The sequence below is a fragment of the Chroicocephalus ridibundus genome, chromosome 1 (assembly GCF_963924245.1).
Source record: "Chroicocephalus ridibundus chromosome 1, bChrRid1.1, whole genome shotgun sequence".
NCBI classification, from domain to species: Eukaryota; Metazoa; Chordata; class Aves; order Charadriiformes; family Laridae; genus Chroicocephalus; species Chroicocephalus ridibundus.
The window spans coordinates 47,822,604-47,842,646 of NC_086284.1; the positions used below are offsets into that span (position 1 = coordinate 47,822,604).

At 46.0% G+C, this 20,043-nt stretch overlaps 1 protein-coding gene across 9 annotated transcripts in view; it reads right to left on the bottom strand.

Annotated features, from left to right (window-relative positions):
• The window catches only part of KLF12 (KLF transcription factor 12), a 254,133-nt gene extending 235,555 nt beyond the window's left edge, over window positions 1-18,578 (bottom strand). For 5 of the 9 annotated variants that reach the window (XM_063335552.1, XM_063335608.1, XM_063335617.1 and 2 more), the window contains exons 1-2: window positions 17,200-17,442; window positions 16,820-16,965 (exon numbers count right to left, since the gene is read on the bottom strand). The gene's annotated coding sequence lies outside the window, so the exon portion shown is untranslated. Of the gene's footprint in view, window positions 1-16,819; window positions 16,966-17,199; window positions 17,445-18,280 lie in introns of those variants that run through there. The other 4 variants (XM_063335585.1, XM_063335567.1, XM_063335560.1 and 1 more) reach the window with 3 other exon arrangements.
• Window positions 18,579-20,043: the final 1,465 nt, after the last annotated feature.

Consider the following 20,043-nt stretch of genomic DNA (forward strand, 5'->3'; position numbering starts at 1 on the left):
CCTTCAGCTTAACGCTGCTGTACACAAGATGCCAACAGCAGGAGTCTCCACGGGATTCTGCATCACTGCCATTTTCCACTATGTCTTTTCTACATATGCACTTCTCTCCCTTTCCATATGTCCCCGACTCCCTCCTCCCATTCATTAATCTTTCTGCCATCTCACGTCCTCTGCCACTGTAATCCATAGTCGTTGCAGGTGGCAAATCAAGAGCAAGCTGCCTTCAGTTCCTAGAACCAGACGCTGAAAAACAAGACAGCTGAATCCTTCCTTAGCACCCACATCAAACATCCTTGTAACCTTCAGGATGTTAAGCATTATTTACAGAAACATTAAACAAAGCCTTTCTCCTCAGTTAAACTGGCTTGATGAGAAAAGCAGCATCACTTGATTCATGCATGGAGGGCTTCTATTGTCCCCTATTTGCTCTTAAGTTCCACAAGACATATAGCCCATAGATATAAATGTCTCACCGGTGACACACAGACATACAGGTTTCAGCAGTCCTTGCTTGCCTACACTACCAATGCCTCTGGACATTTAGGACCTGATCCCTACAAGCACCTGTGCAGCCGCCTGCCTGCATCTCACCTCCTACTTCCAGTGTAAAATCCTCCTCCAGCCCCACGATGTAGGCAGACCTAGATTCATCCTGCCTTAATTAACGTAGCCACATAAGGCTACTTTAGGCTACTTACCATAAATGCCACTCAGCATAAACACCTGTATAATCACCAAGTAAGGTTCAGTTCCTAAGAAGTAATAATATTTTGCATAAAACATGTCACATATTTTTGAGGGAAAATTCAATGGTTTGAGACACACAAAGTCTTACCCAGGTGTAAAACACAAGCACTGGCTTGCTTGCTCATGTTCTTTCCAAGTACATCATTTGTTCATCATAATACATCATACCTCCTTAAAAGCCATGCCTTGCCATCTTCTCATGGCCACGAAACCACCATCACTACAGCGAGGCAAACACACGTGGGATAGGCTTTTCCCCAGGGAAATCCAAGATCTCACCTCCGTTCTGGAGGCATTCTTCTGGATTAAAAACACTGGGGATGCAAGGCTGTCACACTCCTAATTTTGGGAACGGCTAGAGGTGCTTTCCTGCACTGGTGGACTCCAACCACCTGGTCTGTTCCTGCACAGCCATAGCTGTTTTGGGGGATGAACTGGGAAAATAACCGGAGTTAAGAATAAATCAGTGAACGCCAAGAAGTTAGGGCAGTTTCTTGACCTAATCCAGTCTGCTGGCAGAGGAAGCGGGATGAGTGACAGAGGGACAGGCACCACAGGAGAGGGGTGACAACTCTCATAAGCCAGCACTGGCACTAAGAGAAGCACAAATAAAACCACAGCCAGCAGCACCTCAGTTAGATTGACTGAGCCAAGACCTGTTCCTCACTAATGAGCGCACTGAAGCAACCTCTATCCACTCTGTATACAACTCATCACTCCTAACAAGCACGCAACACTCTGCTGTATGCTTTTTCTCCCATACAGATGCCCCTTTCCACCCCCTCCAGCATGAGTTTACCACCAGTCTCAGGATAATCTAACACCACGCTCCACGGATAAAGGAGCTTCATTTTGAAAAACTTAACAAGCCCAGCAAGACCAAATTGTGATCAGCAGCCTTTAAAAATAAGTGGATATGAAAATTCCTATACAATAAAAATAAATTATCCAGTAAATGTAATTTGCCTGGGGTTATCACACAATCTTGTGCATAAATATAACAAAGAGCAGTCAAACCACCCTCCATGGAATTTAGAAACATTTACAAGGCATGAATGATGATTTACAGTGTCTAACTCCACCAAGAAGAAAACATTCCAGGTTGCAGTCCATCAGTTGTGAGTAAGGCACTAACAACCTGATTTTTAGGAGCATTAGTTTAACTCCAGTGGGAGTTGTGTTGTTTAACACAGGTGAAACTGGAGCCAGGGATCCCAGTTCAGTGCTCCTTATCCAGCAAAACTCTCACGGATTGTCTCCAGTCCTCCAGCATCCAAAAATTAGCTATTACTTCAAGAAACATAGAAACACAGAATTATTATGAATATCATTTCATGGACATGCAGTAACTTTCAATACGGCCTAAACTCTTCAGAGATATTAATTTAAAAGCCTGAACCAACAGTTTAGGATTTCCTCTAAGCTGCAGCTTTCTCAAGTCAATATTTGTAAATCATGTTTCATGTTTCCAAGGAAACCAAGTGGATAATACCTCTTGCAAACAGCCTCCTTGAATATACTTTTCACGGCTACAGGGCTCATAGAAGTTATTCTCAGTCTGACAAAGCAAAGAAGCTACACTTTTCCTTATATCTTCCGAAAAAACATCAGCCTGCAGAAACAACTGAAGCAAGTACATAGCATCTACAGAAATCCCTGTGGACTTTGCCATTTGGAGCACACGTCTAATAACTCTTGTATTACTTGGCTTTTCTACCTATTTTCCCCAATGGTAGATCTAAAAGTATCCAGGGTAAACAGGATTACATTCATTTTGCATATGCAAAAACAAGGCATTTCTAAAATGACTTCCAAATTATCAGCCAGTACACCACCTATGGAGGTCTGACGATATCTCGCCACCCTCTCTAAAAACGTATTATGCACCTCATAGTAAAGTTCAAATGTTAACGAAGACAGAGAACAAATCCAGCAATAGAGTAGCATGTTGTAATGCAATGCTGCTTACTTGATTTTTTTTTCTATTATTTTTCTTATTTGACAGATATTTAAATCAATTTAAGGCATGACTAGCTTACTGCATCCTGCAGACATAAAATAAATGGTGAGGAGCACAAAATATACCTGAAGTAATTTTGTTGATGGGATCTTTGGAAAAAGCAAGATTATCAGCGAAGCAGCAATGACATAATATCTCTCTCTGAAGAGGAGATGAGGAAGAAGTAAAGCCTGATATTAAGCAGAAATAACAAATCTATGAATTCCACTTTGATTAACGTGAAGACTTAAAACTTTAAAACAAAGCACGTGTAACAGTATTTTTGTGCTCTTGCACAGTGAAGACAGATCAAAGCAACAAAGAAATCCATTTTCCTGTCTGGTAGAAGTTCTGCAAGACTTCAGTTCCCAAAAAGACAGGTAATGTGCTTTTAAACAATATACTTAAAGAGCATTACATGTCCAAACATCCTCGCTGAAAAACAAAGACTCTGAAGTTTCACCAGAAGAATCCAGACTAGAAAAACACACATCACACTCTCACATCTGCTCACATCTACCTACAAGATGCCCTCGACAACTTTAATACACAAAAAGCATATACAAAGTTCATTGGGATGTTGCACTTAGTTTGCTCAGAGAAACTCAATGCTGGATAAGACACGGATGCTCTTTGGTGGCTCAGGGCAACAACAGAAACATCAGCCCTTTGAGAAAGCACCTCAACCTCCTCCTGACGTAGCAGGCATTGAGCCGAACCCAGGGAGTTGGGCTGTAACAAGATTTACTGCATCCAGCACCAGTCTGCAACCTACAAAGATCCACATTCAAGAACACCACACAAAATAAACCTGCAGCTCCTCAACAAGCCTAGCAGGAGCAGCTGGGAGACTCTACTGACACTGCAACAGAGGGTTGCACAAACAACAAAAATGAACCCATCGCAACAGAATCACTTTATACAACATACCAGGCATCACATCAGCTACGTAAACTTCTGTGGTGAGCAGTAAAAACCAATTTCTGTCTCAAGAAACATCTCAAGGTTGTCTGCAATATAAGAAATGTCATTCCAGAGCTGATGGCTGAGATATTAGTAATGGACAAAACCTTCAGTGGATAATAGCTAGTGTGGCAATGAGAGAAATCCACATTGCATGAATGTTTATTCAGCAGCAAATAGTTTTCAAAAGATCTTAAGTCATCACTGAGCAACAACAGGCTTGCTTTCTGCCACCATTTACAAATGAAACACACACACACGTTGACTTTTCTTGTACAATTCGCGTCCTCCCCCCACCCCTTAATTTAGTAGTTTCTCTCCCCTGCAACCTGCCTTCATCCCAGAGAAGGGTGACTCACAAGGAGTTCAACAGCACAACTGGGAAACAGACAGGAAAGAGCAGAAATACTCTACCAAGATCCTGGAGCCAGAACAGACAGGAGGGCAAATACCAAAGGCAGCCCTCACCCCAACAGCAAGGAGAGGAAAGGCCCAAGGGACCCTCCTGCTCAACTCAAGTGAAGTCACAGTCACCTCAAACCTCAGGTGTCCCAGGTACAGAAAAGCAGGACACAAATGGCACTTGACAGCTTGACCTAAAGGGAAGAAATGGAGTCACTTTCCATGTGGCAACTTGTAAGGTACCACAAGTTTTCCCAAAAGTAACGTAAGTCACCAGCGCCAAGACACCACATGCAGCTCCAGCTGTCTGCTGCACCGACCCAGAAACCAAGGGGTTACTGCTTCACCGCAGTGTTTTCAGGAACTGCCTCAATAAATCTTTTGCAGAAATTCAGGGCTCCGGGGACCTAGAACACACTATGTCATCTATAACATGAAAATATAAATTAAGGGACGGCTGTTTTTTACATTGTTTCTTACATTTAGAATTGTATGCAATGGAAACTAATTTGCATTAAAAAAAAACACATCACAACACACAACTGGAAAGTAAAAATAAGATTGAAAGGCTAATAGACATTGTGTGGAGAAACAACAGCAACATTACTGGTGAAGGACAACAAACAATATCTAAAAACTCCACTCTAGTGAAAAATGAAATCATTATTAGCCTTTGCAGAGAAAGGATTTTAAGCTAATGACTGCAAACGCTTTAGGCTCACTTTTCTTCTTTGCTGTGCAAAGAGCTGTACTCAGAAGACAAAGTTCAAAAGCTCCGTGGAGAGTTGTTCATGAGCCTCACACACCACTGCCGGACTGTAAGGGGCTATTTCTTAATAAACTGGTGGTTCACACAGAACATAAAAATCATGAATAGCAGTAAGCCCAATGGAGGAAAGCACAAGCCTACTTCAGGCACCCCACTGGAAGCCTAAACCAAGACACTGCAGTGCACGCTGGAGAAGAGTTTGCCAGGAGGAGGAACTAGAGCAAATGCTGGGACTGTAACAAGCGACTGGAGGTCAACTGGCTTTCGGAAAGGTGATGTTTCCCCACAGACCAATTAGTTTTGCAGCAGTGGTATATGAGATGTGGGTAAAATTAGCTTTACAGTGTATTTCACTTTCCTTTTTTAAAACACAGATAAGAAAACACCCATTTGGACTCCTCTCAAGAGCACAAGGAGATACTCCTTTGGCAGAGAGCCTCCATCGTGCCTGAATATATTTCTAGCACGCTTTACCTGGCTCACTTTCCTCTCGGGCAGCTTGAAGCATTAATAAAACCTTTCTTCTGACCGCCACTTTGCAGTTCACTGACTTGCTGCACAGGGCTACACCGCACAATGGTCCTTGTTCCCAACCCTGATCCTTCTCACAGGATCTGCACCAGTTACGTCAACTTGCAAGAAGAAAGTGACACAGCCAACAAGGTTCCTTTTCCCTCTTTGAGGAGGAGGAAGGGAATTACATTTCTAATTGTACTATCTTTTTTGATAGCTCTCCATCCTACATCTTTTTGCCCGGCTCCACGAGAAATACAAGTAGAAATGGAGTTATAACACCGAACACAACTATATAATGACAAAGCTGGCAAAAAAAAAAAAAAAAAAAAATCTTGCTTTGGCCTTCGGTTGCCATTTCAAGGAGTGAGGGAGAACACAGAGAGGAAAAAAAAAGGAGAAAGGCCTATCTTTAGTTTGGTTTCCTTATAAATTAAGGTTACCTATGACCACAGTTTAAAAATCAGTATATGTAGAAGTTAAGCATTATTTACATAGAACCACAGAATCATAGAACTACAGGGTTGGAAGGGACCTCTGGAGATCATCTAGTCCAACCCCCCTGCCAGAGCAGGGTCACCTAGAGCAGGTTGCACAGGAAGGCGTCCAGGTGGATTTTGAATATCTCCAGAGACGGAGACTCCACCACCTCTCTGGGCAGCCTGTTCCAGTGCTCTGCCACCCTCAAAGGAAAGAAGTTCCTCCTCATGTTTAGGTGGAACTTCCTATGCTCAAGTTTGTGCCCATTACCTCTTGTCCTGTCCCCAGGCACCACTGAAAAGATCCTGGCCCCATCCTCCTGACACCCACCCTTTAAGTATTTATAAGCATTGATAAGGTCCCCCCCCAGCCGTCTTTTTTCCAGACTAAAAAGACCCAAATCCCTCAGCCTTTCTTCATAAAAGATGCATTCCAGTCCCCTAATCATCTTTGTAGCCCTTTGCTGTACCCTCTCCAGCAGTTCCCTGTCCTTCTAGAACCAGGGAGCCCAGAACTGGACACAGTACTCCAGGTGCGGCCTCACCAAGGCAGAGTAGAGGGGGAGGATGACCTCCCTTGACCTGCTGGCCACACATGTAATTATATCTCTTTGTGAAGACTGAGGAAATAGAGCAGTATATACATAAGCATGGAAGAAAGTCTCCAAAAAGGATGAAACAGTTACAGGGAAGAGCTCCAGTTTGTTCAAGTACCAGTAGGCCTTCAATGATAAGATCACTGTGAAAGAGGACAACCTCCCCAATTTGAGCAGAGCTCAGCAAAATCAACTGGTATTCTTACTCACTCTTTTAAAAATGGTACGATTAACGAATGACAGTTATGGGGGGAGAAAGACGGAATATCCAAATAACATAGTTATTAAATTTGAAATGATCCTGGAAAAACATAGGAAGAAAAAACAGAGTGAGCAAGAGACAGAAAGGTCCAAGAAGCACAGCACAAGGTAAGCACACCAAACGCTGAGCCTGGGCCATTCTGCTCAGTGGGTACCTCCAGCCTACGAGCACCCTATTTCATACTTTAGATATAATATACTCAATAGACATGTCCAAAAAGGCACCTGAGAAATGGGGTGTTGGCCTTATCAGCCGAGAATAAGGGAAATATTTGAAAAAGTTATTTTCGTAAGCAGCTTCACAAAATGAGAATAGATGGCTACTCCTAACTCTTGACGATGTTTAGTAATTCTAGAAGAAGCAGGATAACCAGCAGCACTCCAAAACCTGTCTGGTAAAGAAATGGCTTTTTTCTGTAACATTATTGTATGTTCTAATGAAAAATTCTGACTCTTACTTAAATTACTCAACAAAATTACATTTGAAATGATGAAACCGATTTACATTCTTTCTTCCATCAATGCTCAAGCAGTACTCATTTGCTGTTGCAGTTTCTTTGAAACTACTAACCCGATAAAAATCACAGATTACACAGAACTGAAATGTAGTAAACTAATCAATAAGCAGGTGCATAATAGAACACCTTCTTTCTCACAGCTTATTCAACAACCACAGACCAATAACTAGCTCATTCAGAAGTTGAAAAATCTACCAGGAGCAAAAGAAACAAGATAAATGTGGTGTTCTCTTGCAGTCTTCTAATATAAACAATATGCTGAAGGGTGATACCTACTAGTTCTAAAACTCTCATGGATATTTTAAACAGAAACCATGAGTTTCTCTTAATAACCAAGTATTATTTTTCCTTTATTTAATATAAAAGTTAGTTTTAAACACAAATGCTTTTTAATAAGATCTTTAAAGTAACCTGGCACATTAAAAAGAAAACAAAATATTAATAAAAATTATTTCAATGATCTTTTCTACAGTTTATAGGAGTTCCAATTTCTATGCAAGTATAGCTGACAAAGTCAATTGTAAAATTAAACCATCTAGTAAATAAGAAATACATATTGTAATATAAAACTCACTAAATGAACATTAACTCCACAAACTTTTAAAATATATACGTATGCGTACAATGCATTTGCTTGGCTAAAAATTTGAGTACACTCCGAATAAAGACTACTTTGTCTGCTGCGTATCAGCACGCTAAACGTCACTTACCCAACAGACATCACTGGGAACAGAAAATCAGTGAGAACTGCAGAAACCAAACAAGACTTAAACTGATTGTTTAAATCAAGTTTTCCTGCCCTCTACTTTAAAGTCAAAATGATTTAAATCAATTCACCCTCTTCAACAGCCGCAAATTAAAATGCTGTTCAATTATGCAAACTCTGAAAATGAAGATGGAGAAGGAATTGACAGGAGACTGGTTGACCACTCACTTAAGAGACAGAGGTGGAACAAGGTTAAGTGGCTGGAAGCCAAATATATGGATAAATTCAGGGTACAAGTAACACACAGAGATTAGACTAATTATAACCACTGGAACGCCTTACCCCAAACAGTTGATTCCCCACCGTATGAAGTTTTTTATGTCACAACTGTGTATTCACAAAACGTTCCAGCACCAAGACACCATGCGTGCTTCGCACAGGCCAAGGTCATACTCTACTGATGGCACTATTTAAATTGAATTAGATGATCATAACAGTATTTTCCGACCTTCAAATCAATGAATCTACAATTTGAACCCATGCTGAGATCTCTTATTTCTTCTCACTTCACTAAGTCCTGCCCCCCATGAGTGTAACTTCATTTGCCTTTACAGTACTTTCCTTCTGCTGTCTGCTTAAATGCCAACATGTCCACCACCAACTAAAGACTTTCAACAGAACCAGCCGCTAGACGGGTCTCCAAAACCAAGGTTCATATTACAAACTGGGGGAACAAATTTTATTTGGCATCTGTGGCTAAACTCGAACTCGTTCATGCAGGCAGAAAACCTTAAGAGTCTTATACGTTGCTTAGATGTGGCTTCGTGGCTTCACTTCTTCTATGGCACTTTGCAGCACAGTCAAGATGCTTTTAGGACACAATTCCTGTACTTGACACAGTTGCCAATCCTCAGGCTTCATAAAAGCTGTGCTCTAGTCGTTCAGCTTTTAAACTGAAAACGCTGTAATGTCTGACAAACGCTGACTGGAATTACTGTTTTATATCATATCAAATGATTGCCATAGCATGTGTCTCATTTCTGCTCCCTCCTATAGAATTTACTTTTACAGATTCTTTGATATAGATAAAAATTTTCCAGTTTGGTGAATTAGTTTTAACACTGTATAACACTAGGAGAATATTTCCACTGACTATTTTCATATTTCTAATAATTAACCGATAAGAGAAGACAACTTTTCATGCTACCCTCACGTTTCCATTTACGATATCACAGTAACACCCAAGGAGCCAGCCTGGATGCGGGACTGAGCCTGGTTCGCTTTGGGTCTGCTGAAAGATACTCCAGCATCCAAGGCCAAAGGCCAGGGAGCATCCTCACCCCCCCTGCCCTGCTCCCTGGCCAGGCAGAAGCCACCACAGAGAGCCACGCTTTTGGGAAGCCAGCCCTGCTCAGAGGGCTTGCCAGTTAGGTGCTGAACAACTTGGAAAAATATCCCTTATGCAGAGACAGTAGCAATTTTAAGCATATATGTATATTTATATATGCTACAAATAGTATTAAAGGCCAGTGGCTTCTTGGGTCAAATGGGTGAAAGCAGAACATTACAAGTAGAAACGTTTTTAAGAAAAAGCAGGGGTGGGGAGGGAAGAGTAGTTAAAGGTCCTACACTTTTCCAAAAATTAAGGCAGTTTTAAAATAATCCAGGAAGTACGGCTGGAAATAACAATTAGAGAAGCTTTTTAATGGCAAGACACTGCTCCATTCAGGTCATCAGCAGAAGGGTTACAGCAAGAGGAAGTGGATGGGGGAGAAGAGCACTCCTCACCCAAAGAGGGGCCGAGCAGCGCTGCTGGCAAGGGGCAGAAGGCAGCGCAGCAGCTAAACACACAGGGATGAGAACTGATGGATGGGAATGTGCAACATGGATGGACTGCGGTCAGAATTCATCACAAGAAGAAACTTTCTCCTTTTACTTTAATTCCTCTTTTTTTTCTGTTTTTGGTTTGATTTGTTTTTTCATTGGTTTTCTTTTTAAAGCAAGGAAAAAGACACGTCAACGAAAGCCACACATACATGGAACTTCAATAGTATTTGGCAGGGATCTGAAGGTACAAGTATTTTTCATTTCTGCTGATGGACTTCAGGCTATGCCCACAAGAGGACTTGGGTACCAAACCGCTAAGCTCCCAGTGCTGTGCCTATTGTAGAAAACCACGTTCTGGCTAGGGGTGCCTGCTCTCGCGACACATGGGGTGAGTTAAACACCAAATAACAAAAGCAATGAGAACAGCCCACAGAAACTGCTACTCCTTCCTCACCACCATGCCTCCCAGGATTTCAGGAGAGCAGGTCTCCTCTCACCTATGTTTAAACAAGCACAGTGCATGCACCCATGCGTGCAATCAACATCTGAGATTTCCTCTGCTGTCAGCCAACAGAGAGGTTTTCTGATGGTCTTTTGGCCAGGAGAATGATTCTGGTGCCGTGATTTTAGTACACACCTCTGAGGCAAGGAACATATCCTTTCTTTTGGGAAAGGAATGTATTTTATTCAAGCTATCTTCCAGAACTGACATAGACAAGTGCCTGTGATTGCTATGCACAGACTCAAGCCTCTCATCCCTGCCTAGCCCACGTGCTTCTTTAGCATCGCAATGAAAAAGAAATATTGTCTTCCTAAATCCAGCAACACATGAAACCTAAAGTAGAGCACATCTCGGGCAAGCAAAAAATAAATCCATCTTGGATACTAGCTGGGATGCAAAGAAGAAAAAGTGTACTAAACCTCATTATATTTTTCAATTTGTGCTATGTTGATATTTAATTGTTCAATGTGACTATTGTAAACGTTATCCTAAAAATTACAAAGTCATCACCTTCTCCAAACAGGAAGTCCATAATTATTGATATATACTCTTCAGACAAATGTCAAAGACATTTTAGCAAAATGTTGATTTCGCTGAATATAGATCTGGAAAGTAAAAGTGAAAGTGGCAATGCTTTCCAAAATAGCAGCCTCCAAATCTGCCCGCTCACTAGACTGAGTTTGTGTGCTCTCCCTTTCAACAGAGGGAAAATAACCCACTTTGCTCATTTTTTCCTTTCAAAATTTTGTAGGGCACTGTCTAAACAAAAGACTTCCTTGGTTAGATGAAAACAGTGAAAAATTAAGTCACCTTGTAACTGCTACCAATTTACAGAAAATGGAAAGGAATGTTTTTCCCCACCTTTTTTTTTTTTTTTTTTTTTTTTTTTGAAATCTTCTCATTTCCACTTAAACCAAATTTTCATGCAACTGAAAGATTCTCTGAAAAAGCAACTGGAAAAGCTCCAACTACCGTCCAACACTTAAAAAGACTTTAAAGTGTCATCAATCCCAGCTCTTTACGTGCTCTTCTAGAGCACTGCCAACCTATACTTGAACACTAACTCAAAACTGGTTTATGCCAGCATTGCACACTCAAAATAAAGACAGATACAACAACAAAAAAAATCTATATTATTCTGATTTTAAGCCAACTCCTGCTCAGATTCATGTCAGATGTTACTACATGATACTCACAGAGGGTATTTTTCTCTTTTTCCTAGGAAGAACTGGCAACCAATACCATTAATCTTAAATATCTCAGTGGCTACCTTAGATGACAACATGTTATCACATCTGCTACAAAAGGTGTCCTCAGTTTTAGCAGGCCACGTGAAAACACTGGTCCCATGGAAATAAAGGAATAACATCCATGGTAAATGACAACAGACACGGTTGTTCTTTGAAATTCATGTTACAAATTTCTAATATTGCATTATTCCATTTAATGAACTTCAGTCATTTCAGCTGAAATTCTCAGTGACTGCTTCTGCAAAGTTTGATTTGAAAGATTTTGAAAGATTTCAGTCACTTCTGACAATTTTGGTAGTGGGAAAAAAAGCTAAAAAGTAATTTGGAATATTTTGTTTGGAAAGATTCTCCCTTGGGAATCCACAGAAAAAGTCAGAAACTGCTGGGGTCAGATAGTTGCCTTTACCCACGTCAATGCCAGTCTGTTGAGACTTGAACAAAATATCCAGGAATAGCAGTTTGCCCTTGCTCAGGAAGGCTTCCAGAGCTCACTGGTAGCATCTCCAACTCCACTAACGGACCTGAACTTATTTCCAGCTGGCCTGAGATCTCTGCACATCACCTGCACCGACCAGCCCAGCCAGCATCACTGTGCTTTCATTGCTGTCAAGGACCTACAGGGCTCCACAGGGCTCCAGAAAAGAAATGCAACACCACCACCAGCAAAGCCCTTCTCGGCCCAGGCAGAGAAAAAGAAACTATTTAGGTAGTCAGCAGGAGGATCAGCATTAGCATGCACCACCTTGTGCTCTTTGCAGCTCTGACCATCGGACGACACCCCACGCTAATTAGGAATTAGGGTCGCTGCTTCCCACCCTACAGAGAGGGTAACGAAGTGGTTGTCCTAGGTGACATCTGACAAAACCAAGACCAGAACTCGGGCCTCCAGACACGATACATCATCTGATTAATTATCCCCTTTGTGGCACCGATGTCCAAGGTCATGCATTTGATTGTTCTACGTTTAAATGACAAGAACACGGTCGCCCCACAGCCAGGAACAAAGCTCAGGATTTTTGAGTCCCATCATTACTCTGCTACGCAGCAAATACCGTGCCAGCCATTAGCAAAGAGCATGCTTCATTCCCCTCCTGGAGGCTGGTTCACAGAGCGGACAAAAGCTTGCTACTGCTAACCAGACATTCCTTAACTCAAGTGCTGCTGGTCCGAGCTGCCACTCCAAAGCCTGTCAACGCCAGCAATACCAGCGACCCACAAAAGGATAACACACCATTGCACGAGGGCATTTGTTTAGAAAAAAAAATAAAAAATAAAAAAAATAAAAAAAAAAACTATGAACAAATAAACAAACCAGGAGATTATAAAAAACCACAGACATTGTTAGGATTGTATTCAGAGGGTAGGAAATGTCAGTGTGCACCACTCTTGGCAAACTTTATTCAGTATTGCTGAGCATACTATTAAAAGTCTTTAATCATGGTATCTCTCTTGACCCTAACACATACAATTTTAGTTGTCATATACATTAGCTTTTCAGTTCTTGTGATTTTATTGAACTTTTAAAAAAATTAAAAAAAAAAATTACAAGGAATAATCAGCAAGCCAACACCTAGACAAGTCCTACCCTTGTACCTGCAGCTGAAAGGGCTCCTCTGACACAGGAGCTGATGTGCACGGATGTGGAGTGCATGAAGAAACACAGTCAGTATGAAGCATACTGTCCCTCAATATATTTCACGTGACTTCACATATTCACTCCCAAATTTTACCATATATTTCAGTTGAGGAACACTGGGATGGCTCACGCCACCATCCCTTCCCAAAAATGCAGGAAATGACAGAAATAGTTATAGGACCAAGGCACACCATAATTTAAAGTCGTCCTCTCCAAATCAAAACACATCATTCTGCAGTAGACAGAAATGCAAAAAAATATTTGTATATTATAATTTGATTTTGGTTCAGACCAAAGTCTAGATCATGCTTTCTGATTAATACCACGAGATTTTACACTGAACTCAAGAAAGGAAAGTCGACATAAGCTCACTGTTACATCCAGTGTAGATATACTGACTTTTTGGCAAAGCCACGTTCATTTTTCCTCTTCCTTCTGTCTCTCAGTATTATTTTAAAAATTGTCTGCTGCCAAAAGGTAAATAAAACTAATTAAAGAATACTCTACCATTTCTGTATTATAGTTATTGCTTGGGAGCAAACACAAGAGCACAAACTCTGAAAAAACTCCAGACCTACAAGTCACACCAAACTTTGCAGAAGTATGAGAAAGTTCACAGATTCTGGGGCACAATGTCTAAGCAGACCTTCTGCATAGAAAAGAGACTCCAAACACAAACACAGCACCACTAGCACAGTTGTGGGGGTTTTTTATATATATAAACTAGAAGAGACTGCACAACTATCCTCACGTTGGTCCAATTTTATCCACTTTTGCAACAGTGCCACATACGCATATTAGGTCTAGTCAACACTCCAGTCAAGTTTGTCAACATAGCTCTAGGCCTAGCTATAAACTAAAACAATTATTTTGACACTGAATCCTCAAATATAACTCTTGTTGCCTTTTTGTTTTGCATTTAGCACTGACTTAAAAAAAAATAAAAAAATAATCATTCAGTTGAAGCAAGAGGACCGTCTAAAGTTCAGTCGCTAAACACAGGGTAAGGTTACATGGAGCTTTTTTCCACTGACGAACAATGTTGAAAGTGTTCTTAGTACTACAGTGCAAAAAGCATTTCTCTTTTCAAGCGTAAGCATGCATTTAATTAAAAAAACAAAAATTAATTTCTTTTTCACTGCATAAGAAGCGTAGTCATCTCCTGCTTTCACAGTTGCACTTCCGAGGCTCAAAGCTTGTCTTGCAGATACAGCACAGCCCACCTTGCACAAAGGGAAAGGAAAAGCCACAACCTGACTGCTCAATACTTCTCTTTACATCTCACTTTGAAACAGCCTGTTCATTATATGTTTTCCCCTTAGCTGGGGAAAGCGAGCATGCTTGTGTTTGCAGCTCCTCCTCTTTCAGAGGCGCACAGCTGCAGCTGTAGTAAACAACCACTAGTGAGGAGCTGAGAAGGTCAAAGTCTGGGTGCTGCATCCATTTCAGCTTTTCTAAATATGAAATTTCCATTTCAAGAAATTCCTTTTTTTTTTGTTTCATTCGGTAGTCGCATCAAGGAAAAGTAAACCACAACCATCCTCCAATAAAACAAATCAAGATACAATACTTCAAAAACCACAAGCAAAACACTTCAGTCAAAATAAGTATTCCCCCAGCTTTATTAATATACAAACACCTCATTCACACTTGATTCGAACAAAGACTTGGTTGACTTGGTCAAAACCAACCTTGCGCTGACAAAACCTGTTACACAATGCAAATGACACTCACTGAAGGAACCAGTGAGGAGGCTGGCCATCCTGAAGTGTCACCAGTGGCCATGCAAGGTTCACAGAGGTGACCCTGAAGCACGGAGGCTACCACCCGACAACTTTAGAAAGGCTAACGTAAGTGGGCATCATCCACCCAGTGATAAGAAAAGGCACACACCTTCCTTTTATTTCATAAACTACCCAAAACCTAAACAACAGGACGCTCTTCTAGCGCTGAAACCTGCATGGAATTACGCAGACCTTCTACAAACCTGCAGTGTGGCAGAGCTCCCCAAGCACCCATGAGAGGCATCACCCACTTTCCTCAAGAACAGTGTCTGTATTTCTATTTATATTATGGTGGATACTGTTACGCACCACCTTGGTCTGGGTGAAGAGGAGGATGGTCACGACCACGGGGCTTTGCAGCCCAAGCCCTTAGCCGACCCCACTCCACCACCTCCTGGGGGAAGAAGGGCTGGTCCAGCCCTCGCCACGTTTCAGCCTCCTCTCCTCCAAAGTAAAACTCTGCTCAAGCACGTTCAGGTCTGGCTCATCCCGATAGAAACAGCTGGCAGAGAGCTTCGCAATTAGCCTGTCCTGGAATCTTAAAGTTTATTTTTAAAAGTTGTTACGCACAGTCTTTTTGGGCTCTCAGGGGTTGTTCCAGCAAAAGGTTTTTTCTACAAGAGAGCGCCGGAAAGCCTGGAAATATTACCTCTAAGTATTGCTGGGGAAAAAAAATAATTAAAAATACCTCATTTCCCATCCCCCCACTTCTTTACACATCTGATATTGCCTCAATATCAGAAGCAGAAACCAAAGAGCATCTCCCACATCCTGAACTGCTTCCCAGCCCCCTCCAGAGCACGTGCAATCACTCATCAAATGCCCCACAGCATACCTCCCCCTCAAAAAGACCCTTTTTGGGGGACAGAAGAGGAAAATACGAATTTTTGCAGCCCTCTTCAAATGCTATCGACTACTCCATGAACTGGGTAAAAAAAAAAAAAAAAAAAGGTGAAAAAAAAGGGGGGGGGTGGATGGAGGGGGTAAGATCAAGCCACCTTGTAAAGCTGCCAGTATCCTAATGGAAAGATTTGCATAAAGAAAGGTGCCCCCCCCCAGTTCCAGGTACCAGACGCAGGAAAAGAAAAGGTAGGGGGAAAAATAATAAAAGGAGAAAAAAAAAAAAAAAAAAAAAAAAGGAAAATACCACCACTGTTGTTCTGGATGCGGGGGGGGGGCGGGAATGGGGGAGTGCTGGCTTGGGGAAGGGGTGCGGATGGGTGCTGCTCCCCAGCCGCTGATGGGGGTGATGTCATCCTACCAGGCTCCAGCCCGGGCACCCGCCAGCAGCTCAGCTCCGACCGGCTGCCAAAGCCTCCGGCAGCACGGGAAAGGGGAAAAAAAAAATAATGATAATAATGAAAAAAAACACATTAAAAAAATCCGCATGTAATGTTTCCTCGCTACGCGTGGTGGGTTTGTGACATGAGGTGACACGCCGGCTTGCAGACAGCGGTTTCAAGTTGATTACGTCCCATTAGAAAGATATTCCCCCTCCCCCAGCACGAAGAACATACTGAAAAAAAAAAAAAAAGCAGACTCGGTTTATGCAGCCTTACGTCATTAATAAAATGCTCCTATCGCCCCATCTGTGACCTATTCAGCACAGTTACTAATCCCACGCTAAGACCACTTTGCTGTTCCTGTACATTTCGGAGTTGGAGACCAACCAGAAAGCAGAAAATGGAGCCCATACGCCAGCGCTATATAAAGCAGCCTCGCAAAGTTGCCGCGAATATCTACCTGCCGTGGCGAGACAGAAAAAAGGGAAAAGCAACCAAAAAAAAAAATAAATGGGGGGAGACAAATACCTTTTATTTCATGATGGATAATTAAAAAACATAACAATAAAAATTGGTTTACTTACTTATTCAGGGGGACTGCCAAAAGCTAGCAGGATTTTACAAGCTCGACATAAACCCCGATGCAAGTCAACTTCTCTTCGGTGCCTCCTACCAAACTGCTCGTACCTGCTCCCTAAGCGCGTAAAACGTCTTATTTTCCACGCAAGCCCTGCCGAGATCCAAAAAAACCCGCTGTCTGGAGAGCAGCATCGCATCCCTGCGACCCATGGAGGGGGGGGGGGGGGGGGGAGGGCGAAATATAAAATAAACCAGCCAGCTGCTCCTGTCCGCCTCCCCCCCCCCCCCCTCGAAATCCCGCACCACCCGTCAGGGCGGTGCGGGATTTCGGGGGGGAGGGGGGGAGGCGGACAGGAGCCCAAATTTCATCCCAGCGCTCATTTACCCGAAAGCTGTCGGTGGGTTTCACAGGGTGACGCCGATGCCTCTGGGCATACGCTTTTAATGTAAATACCAGCGGTTTGCTCCCCAAGCAGACTTCTGGAGAAGCAAGTATTTATTTTATAGAGGATAATTATTTTTGTAGAAGGTAATATAGCGTTACGCTCTGATTTTTATTCCCCCTCCCCATGTAGCGTTATACCCTGCTTTTTATTTTCCCCCCATACAGCATTACACTCCGATTTTATTTTTTTCTTTCTATTTGTTTTTTGTGTATTAATTTTTTTCGCCACCCGCCCCCCGCCAAAGGCGCAGGGGCACCGCGGCCGCCCCCCCCCCGCCCCGAAACCAGGGGACCGGCTGCACAAAGGGCTGGGGCGCTCCCAGCTCGCTCCTCATCACTCCTCGGCGATAATCGCCTTTTTAATTATTCCCCCCCCCCGTTTTTTTTCACCGTGTCCCATCCCTCCCCGCCCCCCCCCCCCCCCCTCCCGTCTTCCTTAAAGCCTCAGCGGGAAAGTTGAGGGAAAAGTTCGGGCCGGCGGCGGGGGCGGCCCCGGGCACACACACACCGGGAGCGATGGAGGGAGGGATGGAAGGAAAGAGGGAGGGATGGAGGTGATGGAGGGAGGGATGGAAGGAGGGGAGGGATGGAAGGAGGGGAGGGCACCGCCGTTAACCCCCGGCTCGCCCCGGCGGCGCTGGGGGGAAGGAGAAGGGGGGGGGGGGGTGCACCGTGCCCTCGCTTTTCTTTAAAATTCTGTAACTTGTATCGGACCGATGATTTTTTTTTCTTGAAAAAAAAAAAGAAAAAAAAAACAAAAAACAAGCTGACTGGGACAGCAGCAAAAAAAAAAAAAAAAATACCTATGTTATCCGCGTACAAGAAAGGGAATAGGCACAGACCTGAGCAGAAGAGAAACTGTTTCCTCCCCCTGACACAGGGTCCCCGCTCTCTCCCTCCGCCCGCTACCCCTGGGCCGTGTCACCGGCTACCACACGGCCCCGGCGACCGGGCCGGCCGCCCACCCCCGGGGAATGAATGGGGGCAACCCGGGGAACGGCGCCGCTCGCCGCCGACTTACCCGCGTCACATGATGAACCGGGGACCGGCGGCAGGGGGGGTCGGTGGGTGGGGGGTGTGTGCGTGGAGGCTCCCCGGCGCCGCCTCGCCTCGCCCTCCCTCTCCTCACGGACACCCCACCGGCCGCTCAGACAAAGGGCCCGGTCCGGACCCGGTGTCCCCCCTCCCTTGCTCCGGCCGCGGCGGGCGCCGGTGGCGTCGCTGGCATGCGGAGCGTCCCCGCCCCCACCGGCAGCCGGGCGGAGGGAGGGAGGGAAGGAGGGGCCGCGCCCCCGCCCCTCGGCCGCCCCGGTGCGACGCCCGCCCCGGAGGGGTGGGGACGGGAACGCCCGGCCGCGCCCCCCCCCCCCCCCCCCCGGCGCTTCCCCCGCGACCGGCCCCGGCCTCGGCCTCAGCCCCGGCCCGCCCGGCCGCGGGGTTGCAGGGCGGCGGGGCCTCCGGGGGCGCCGCGGGGAGGGGCAGGGCGGGGCCGGCAGCGGGGGCGCGGTGGCGCCGAGGGGAGGCCCGGGGCGGGGGAGCGCTGAGGGCAGGCGGGGCGGGGACAGGTTAACGGGGCAACGGGGGAGGCTCGGCGGGGTGCGGGGCGGCGGGGGGAGGGGTACGGGGCAATGGAGGCGCTGAGGGGAGCCCCGGGGGGGACAAGGCGATGGAGGTGCTGAGAGGAGCCCCAGAGGGGTCAGGCTTTTGGGGGCGCTGAGGAGAGCCCTGGCGAGCAAGACGATGGCGGCGCTGAGGGGAGCCCCGGGGGAACAAGGCGAGAGGGGTCGCTGAGGGGAGCCCCGGGTGGACGAGGCGCTGAGGGGCGCCCCGGGGGCGACAAGGCGAGGGGGACGCTGGGAGGAGCTCCAGGGGAGACGAGGCGATGGGGGCGCTGAGGGGAGCCCCAGGGGGACACGGTGATGGGGGCGCTGAGGGGAGCCCCGGGGGGGCGAGGCGCTGAGGGGCGCCCCGGGGGCGACAAGGCGAAGGGGGCGCTGGGAGGAGCTCCAGGGGAAACGAGGCGATGGGGGCGCTGAGGAGAGCCCCGGGGGGGACAAGGTGATGGGTGTGCTGAGGGGACAAGGCGATGGGGGCGCTGAGGGGAGCCCGGCGTGGGGGGACATGGTGGTAGCTTCACTGAGGGGGCGTCCCGGGGAGGGGGGACGACGCCCAGGGCGATGGGGACGCTGAGGGGAGCCCCGGGGCGGGGAGGCTCTCGGAGCAAGGAACGGGAGTGCTGAGGGGACAAGGCGATGGGGGCGCTGAGGGGAGCCCGGCGTGGGGGGACATGGTGGTAGCTTCACTGAGGGGGCGTCCCGGGGAGGGGGGACGACGCCCAGGGCGATGGGGACGCTGAGGGGAGCCCCGGGGCGGGGAGGCTCTCGGAGCAAGGAACGGGAGCGCTGAGGGGATCCCCGGGGGGGAACGAGATACGACACAGAGCGGTGGCGGCGCTGAGGCGGGCCCGGAGGGGGGACATGGCGGTCGCTTCACTGAAGGGAGCCCCGGGAGCAGGGAACGGGGCGCTGCGGGGAGCCTCGGGGCGGGGGCGGCGGGCGGGGCCCGGGCCCGGGCCCGGGCGGGGGGTTGAGGCGGGGAGCGGGCGGCGCCGTCGCCGGGCCGAGCTGCCGGCGGGAGGCTGGGCAGCGCGGGCGGCCTTCGCCGCCTCCCTTCGTCCCCGCTGGCCGTGCCGGGCACCGCGGGGCCCCGCAGTTACCTGGCGGGCTGGCAGGGGCTGAGCGCTGCAAGCCCGTACTATTATTTTATTATTTTTTTTTTAAACAT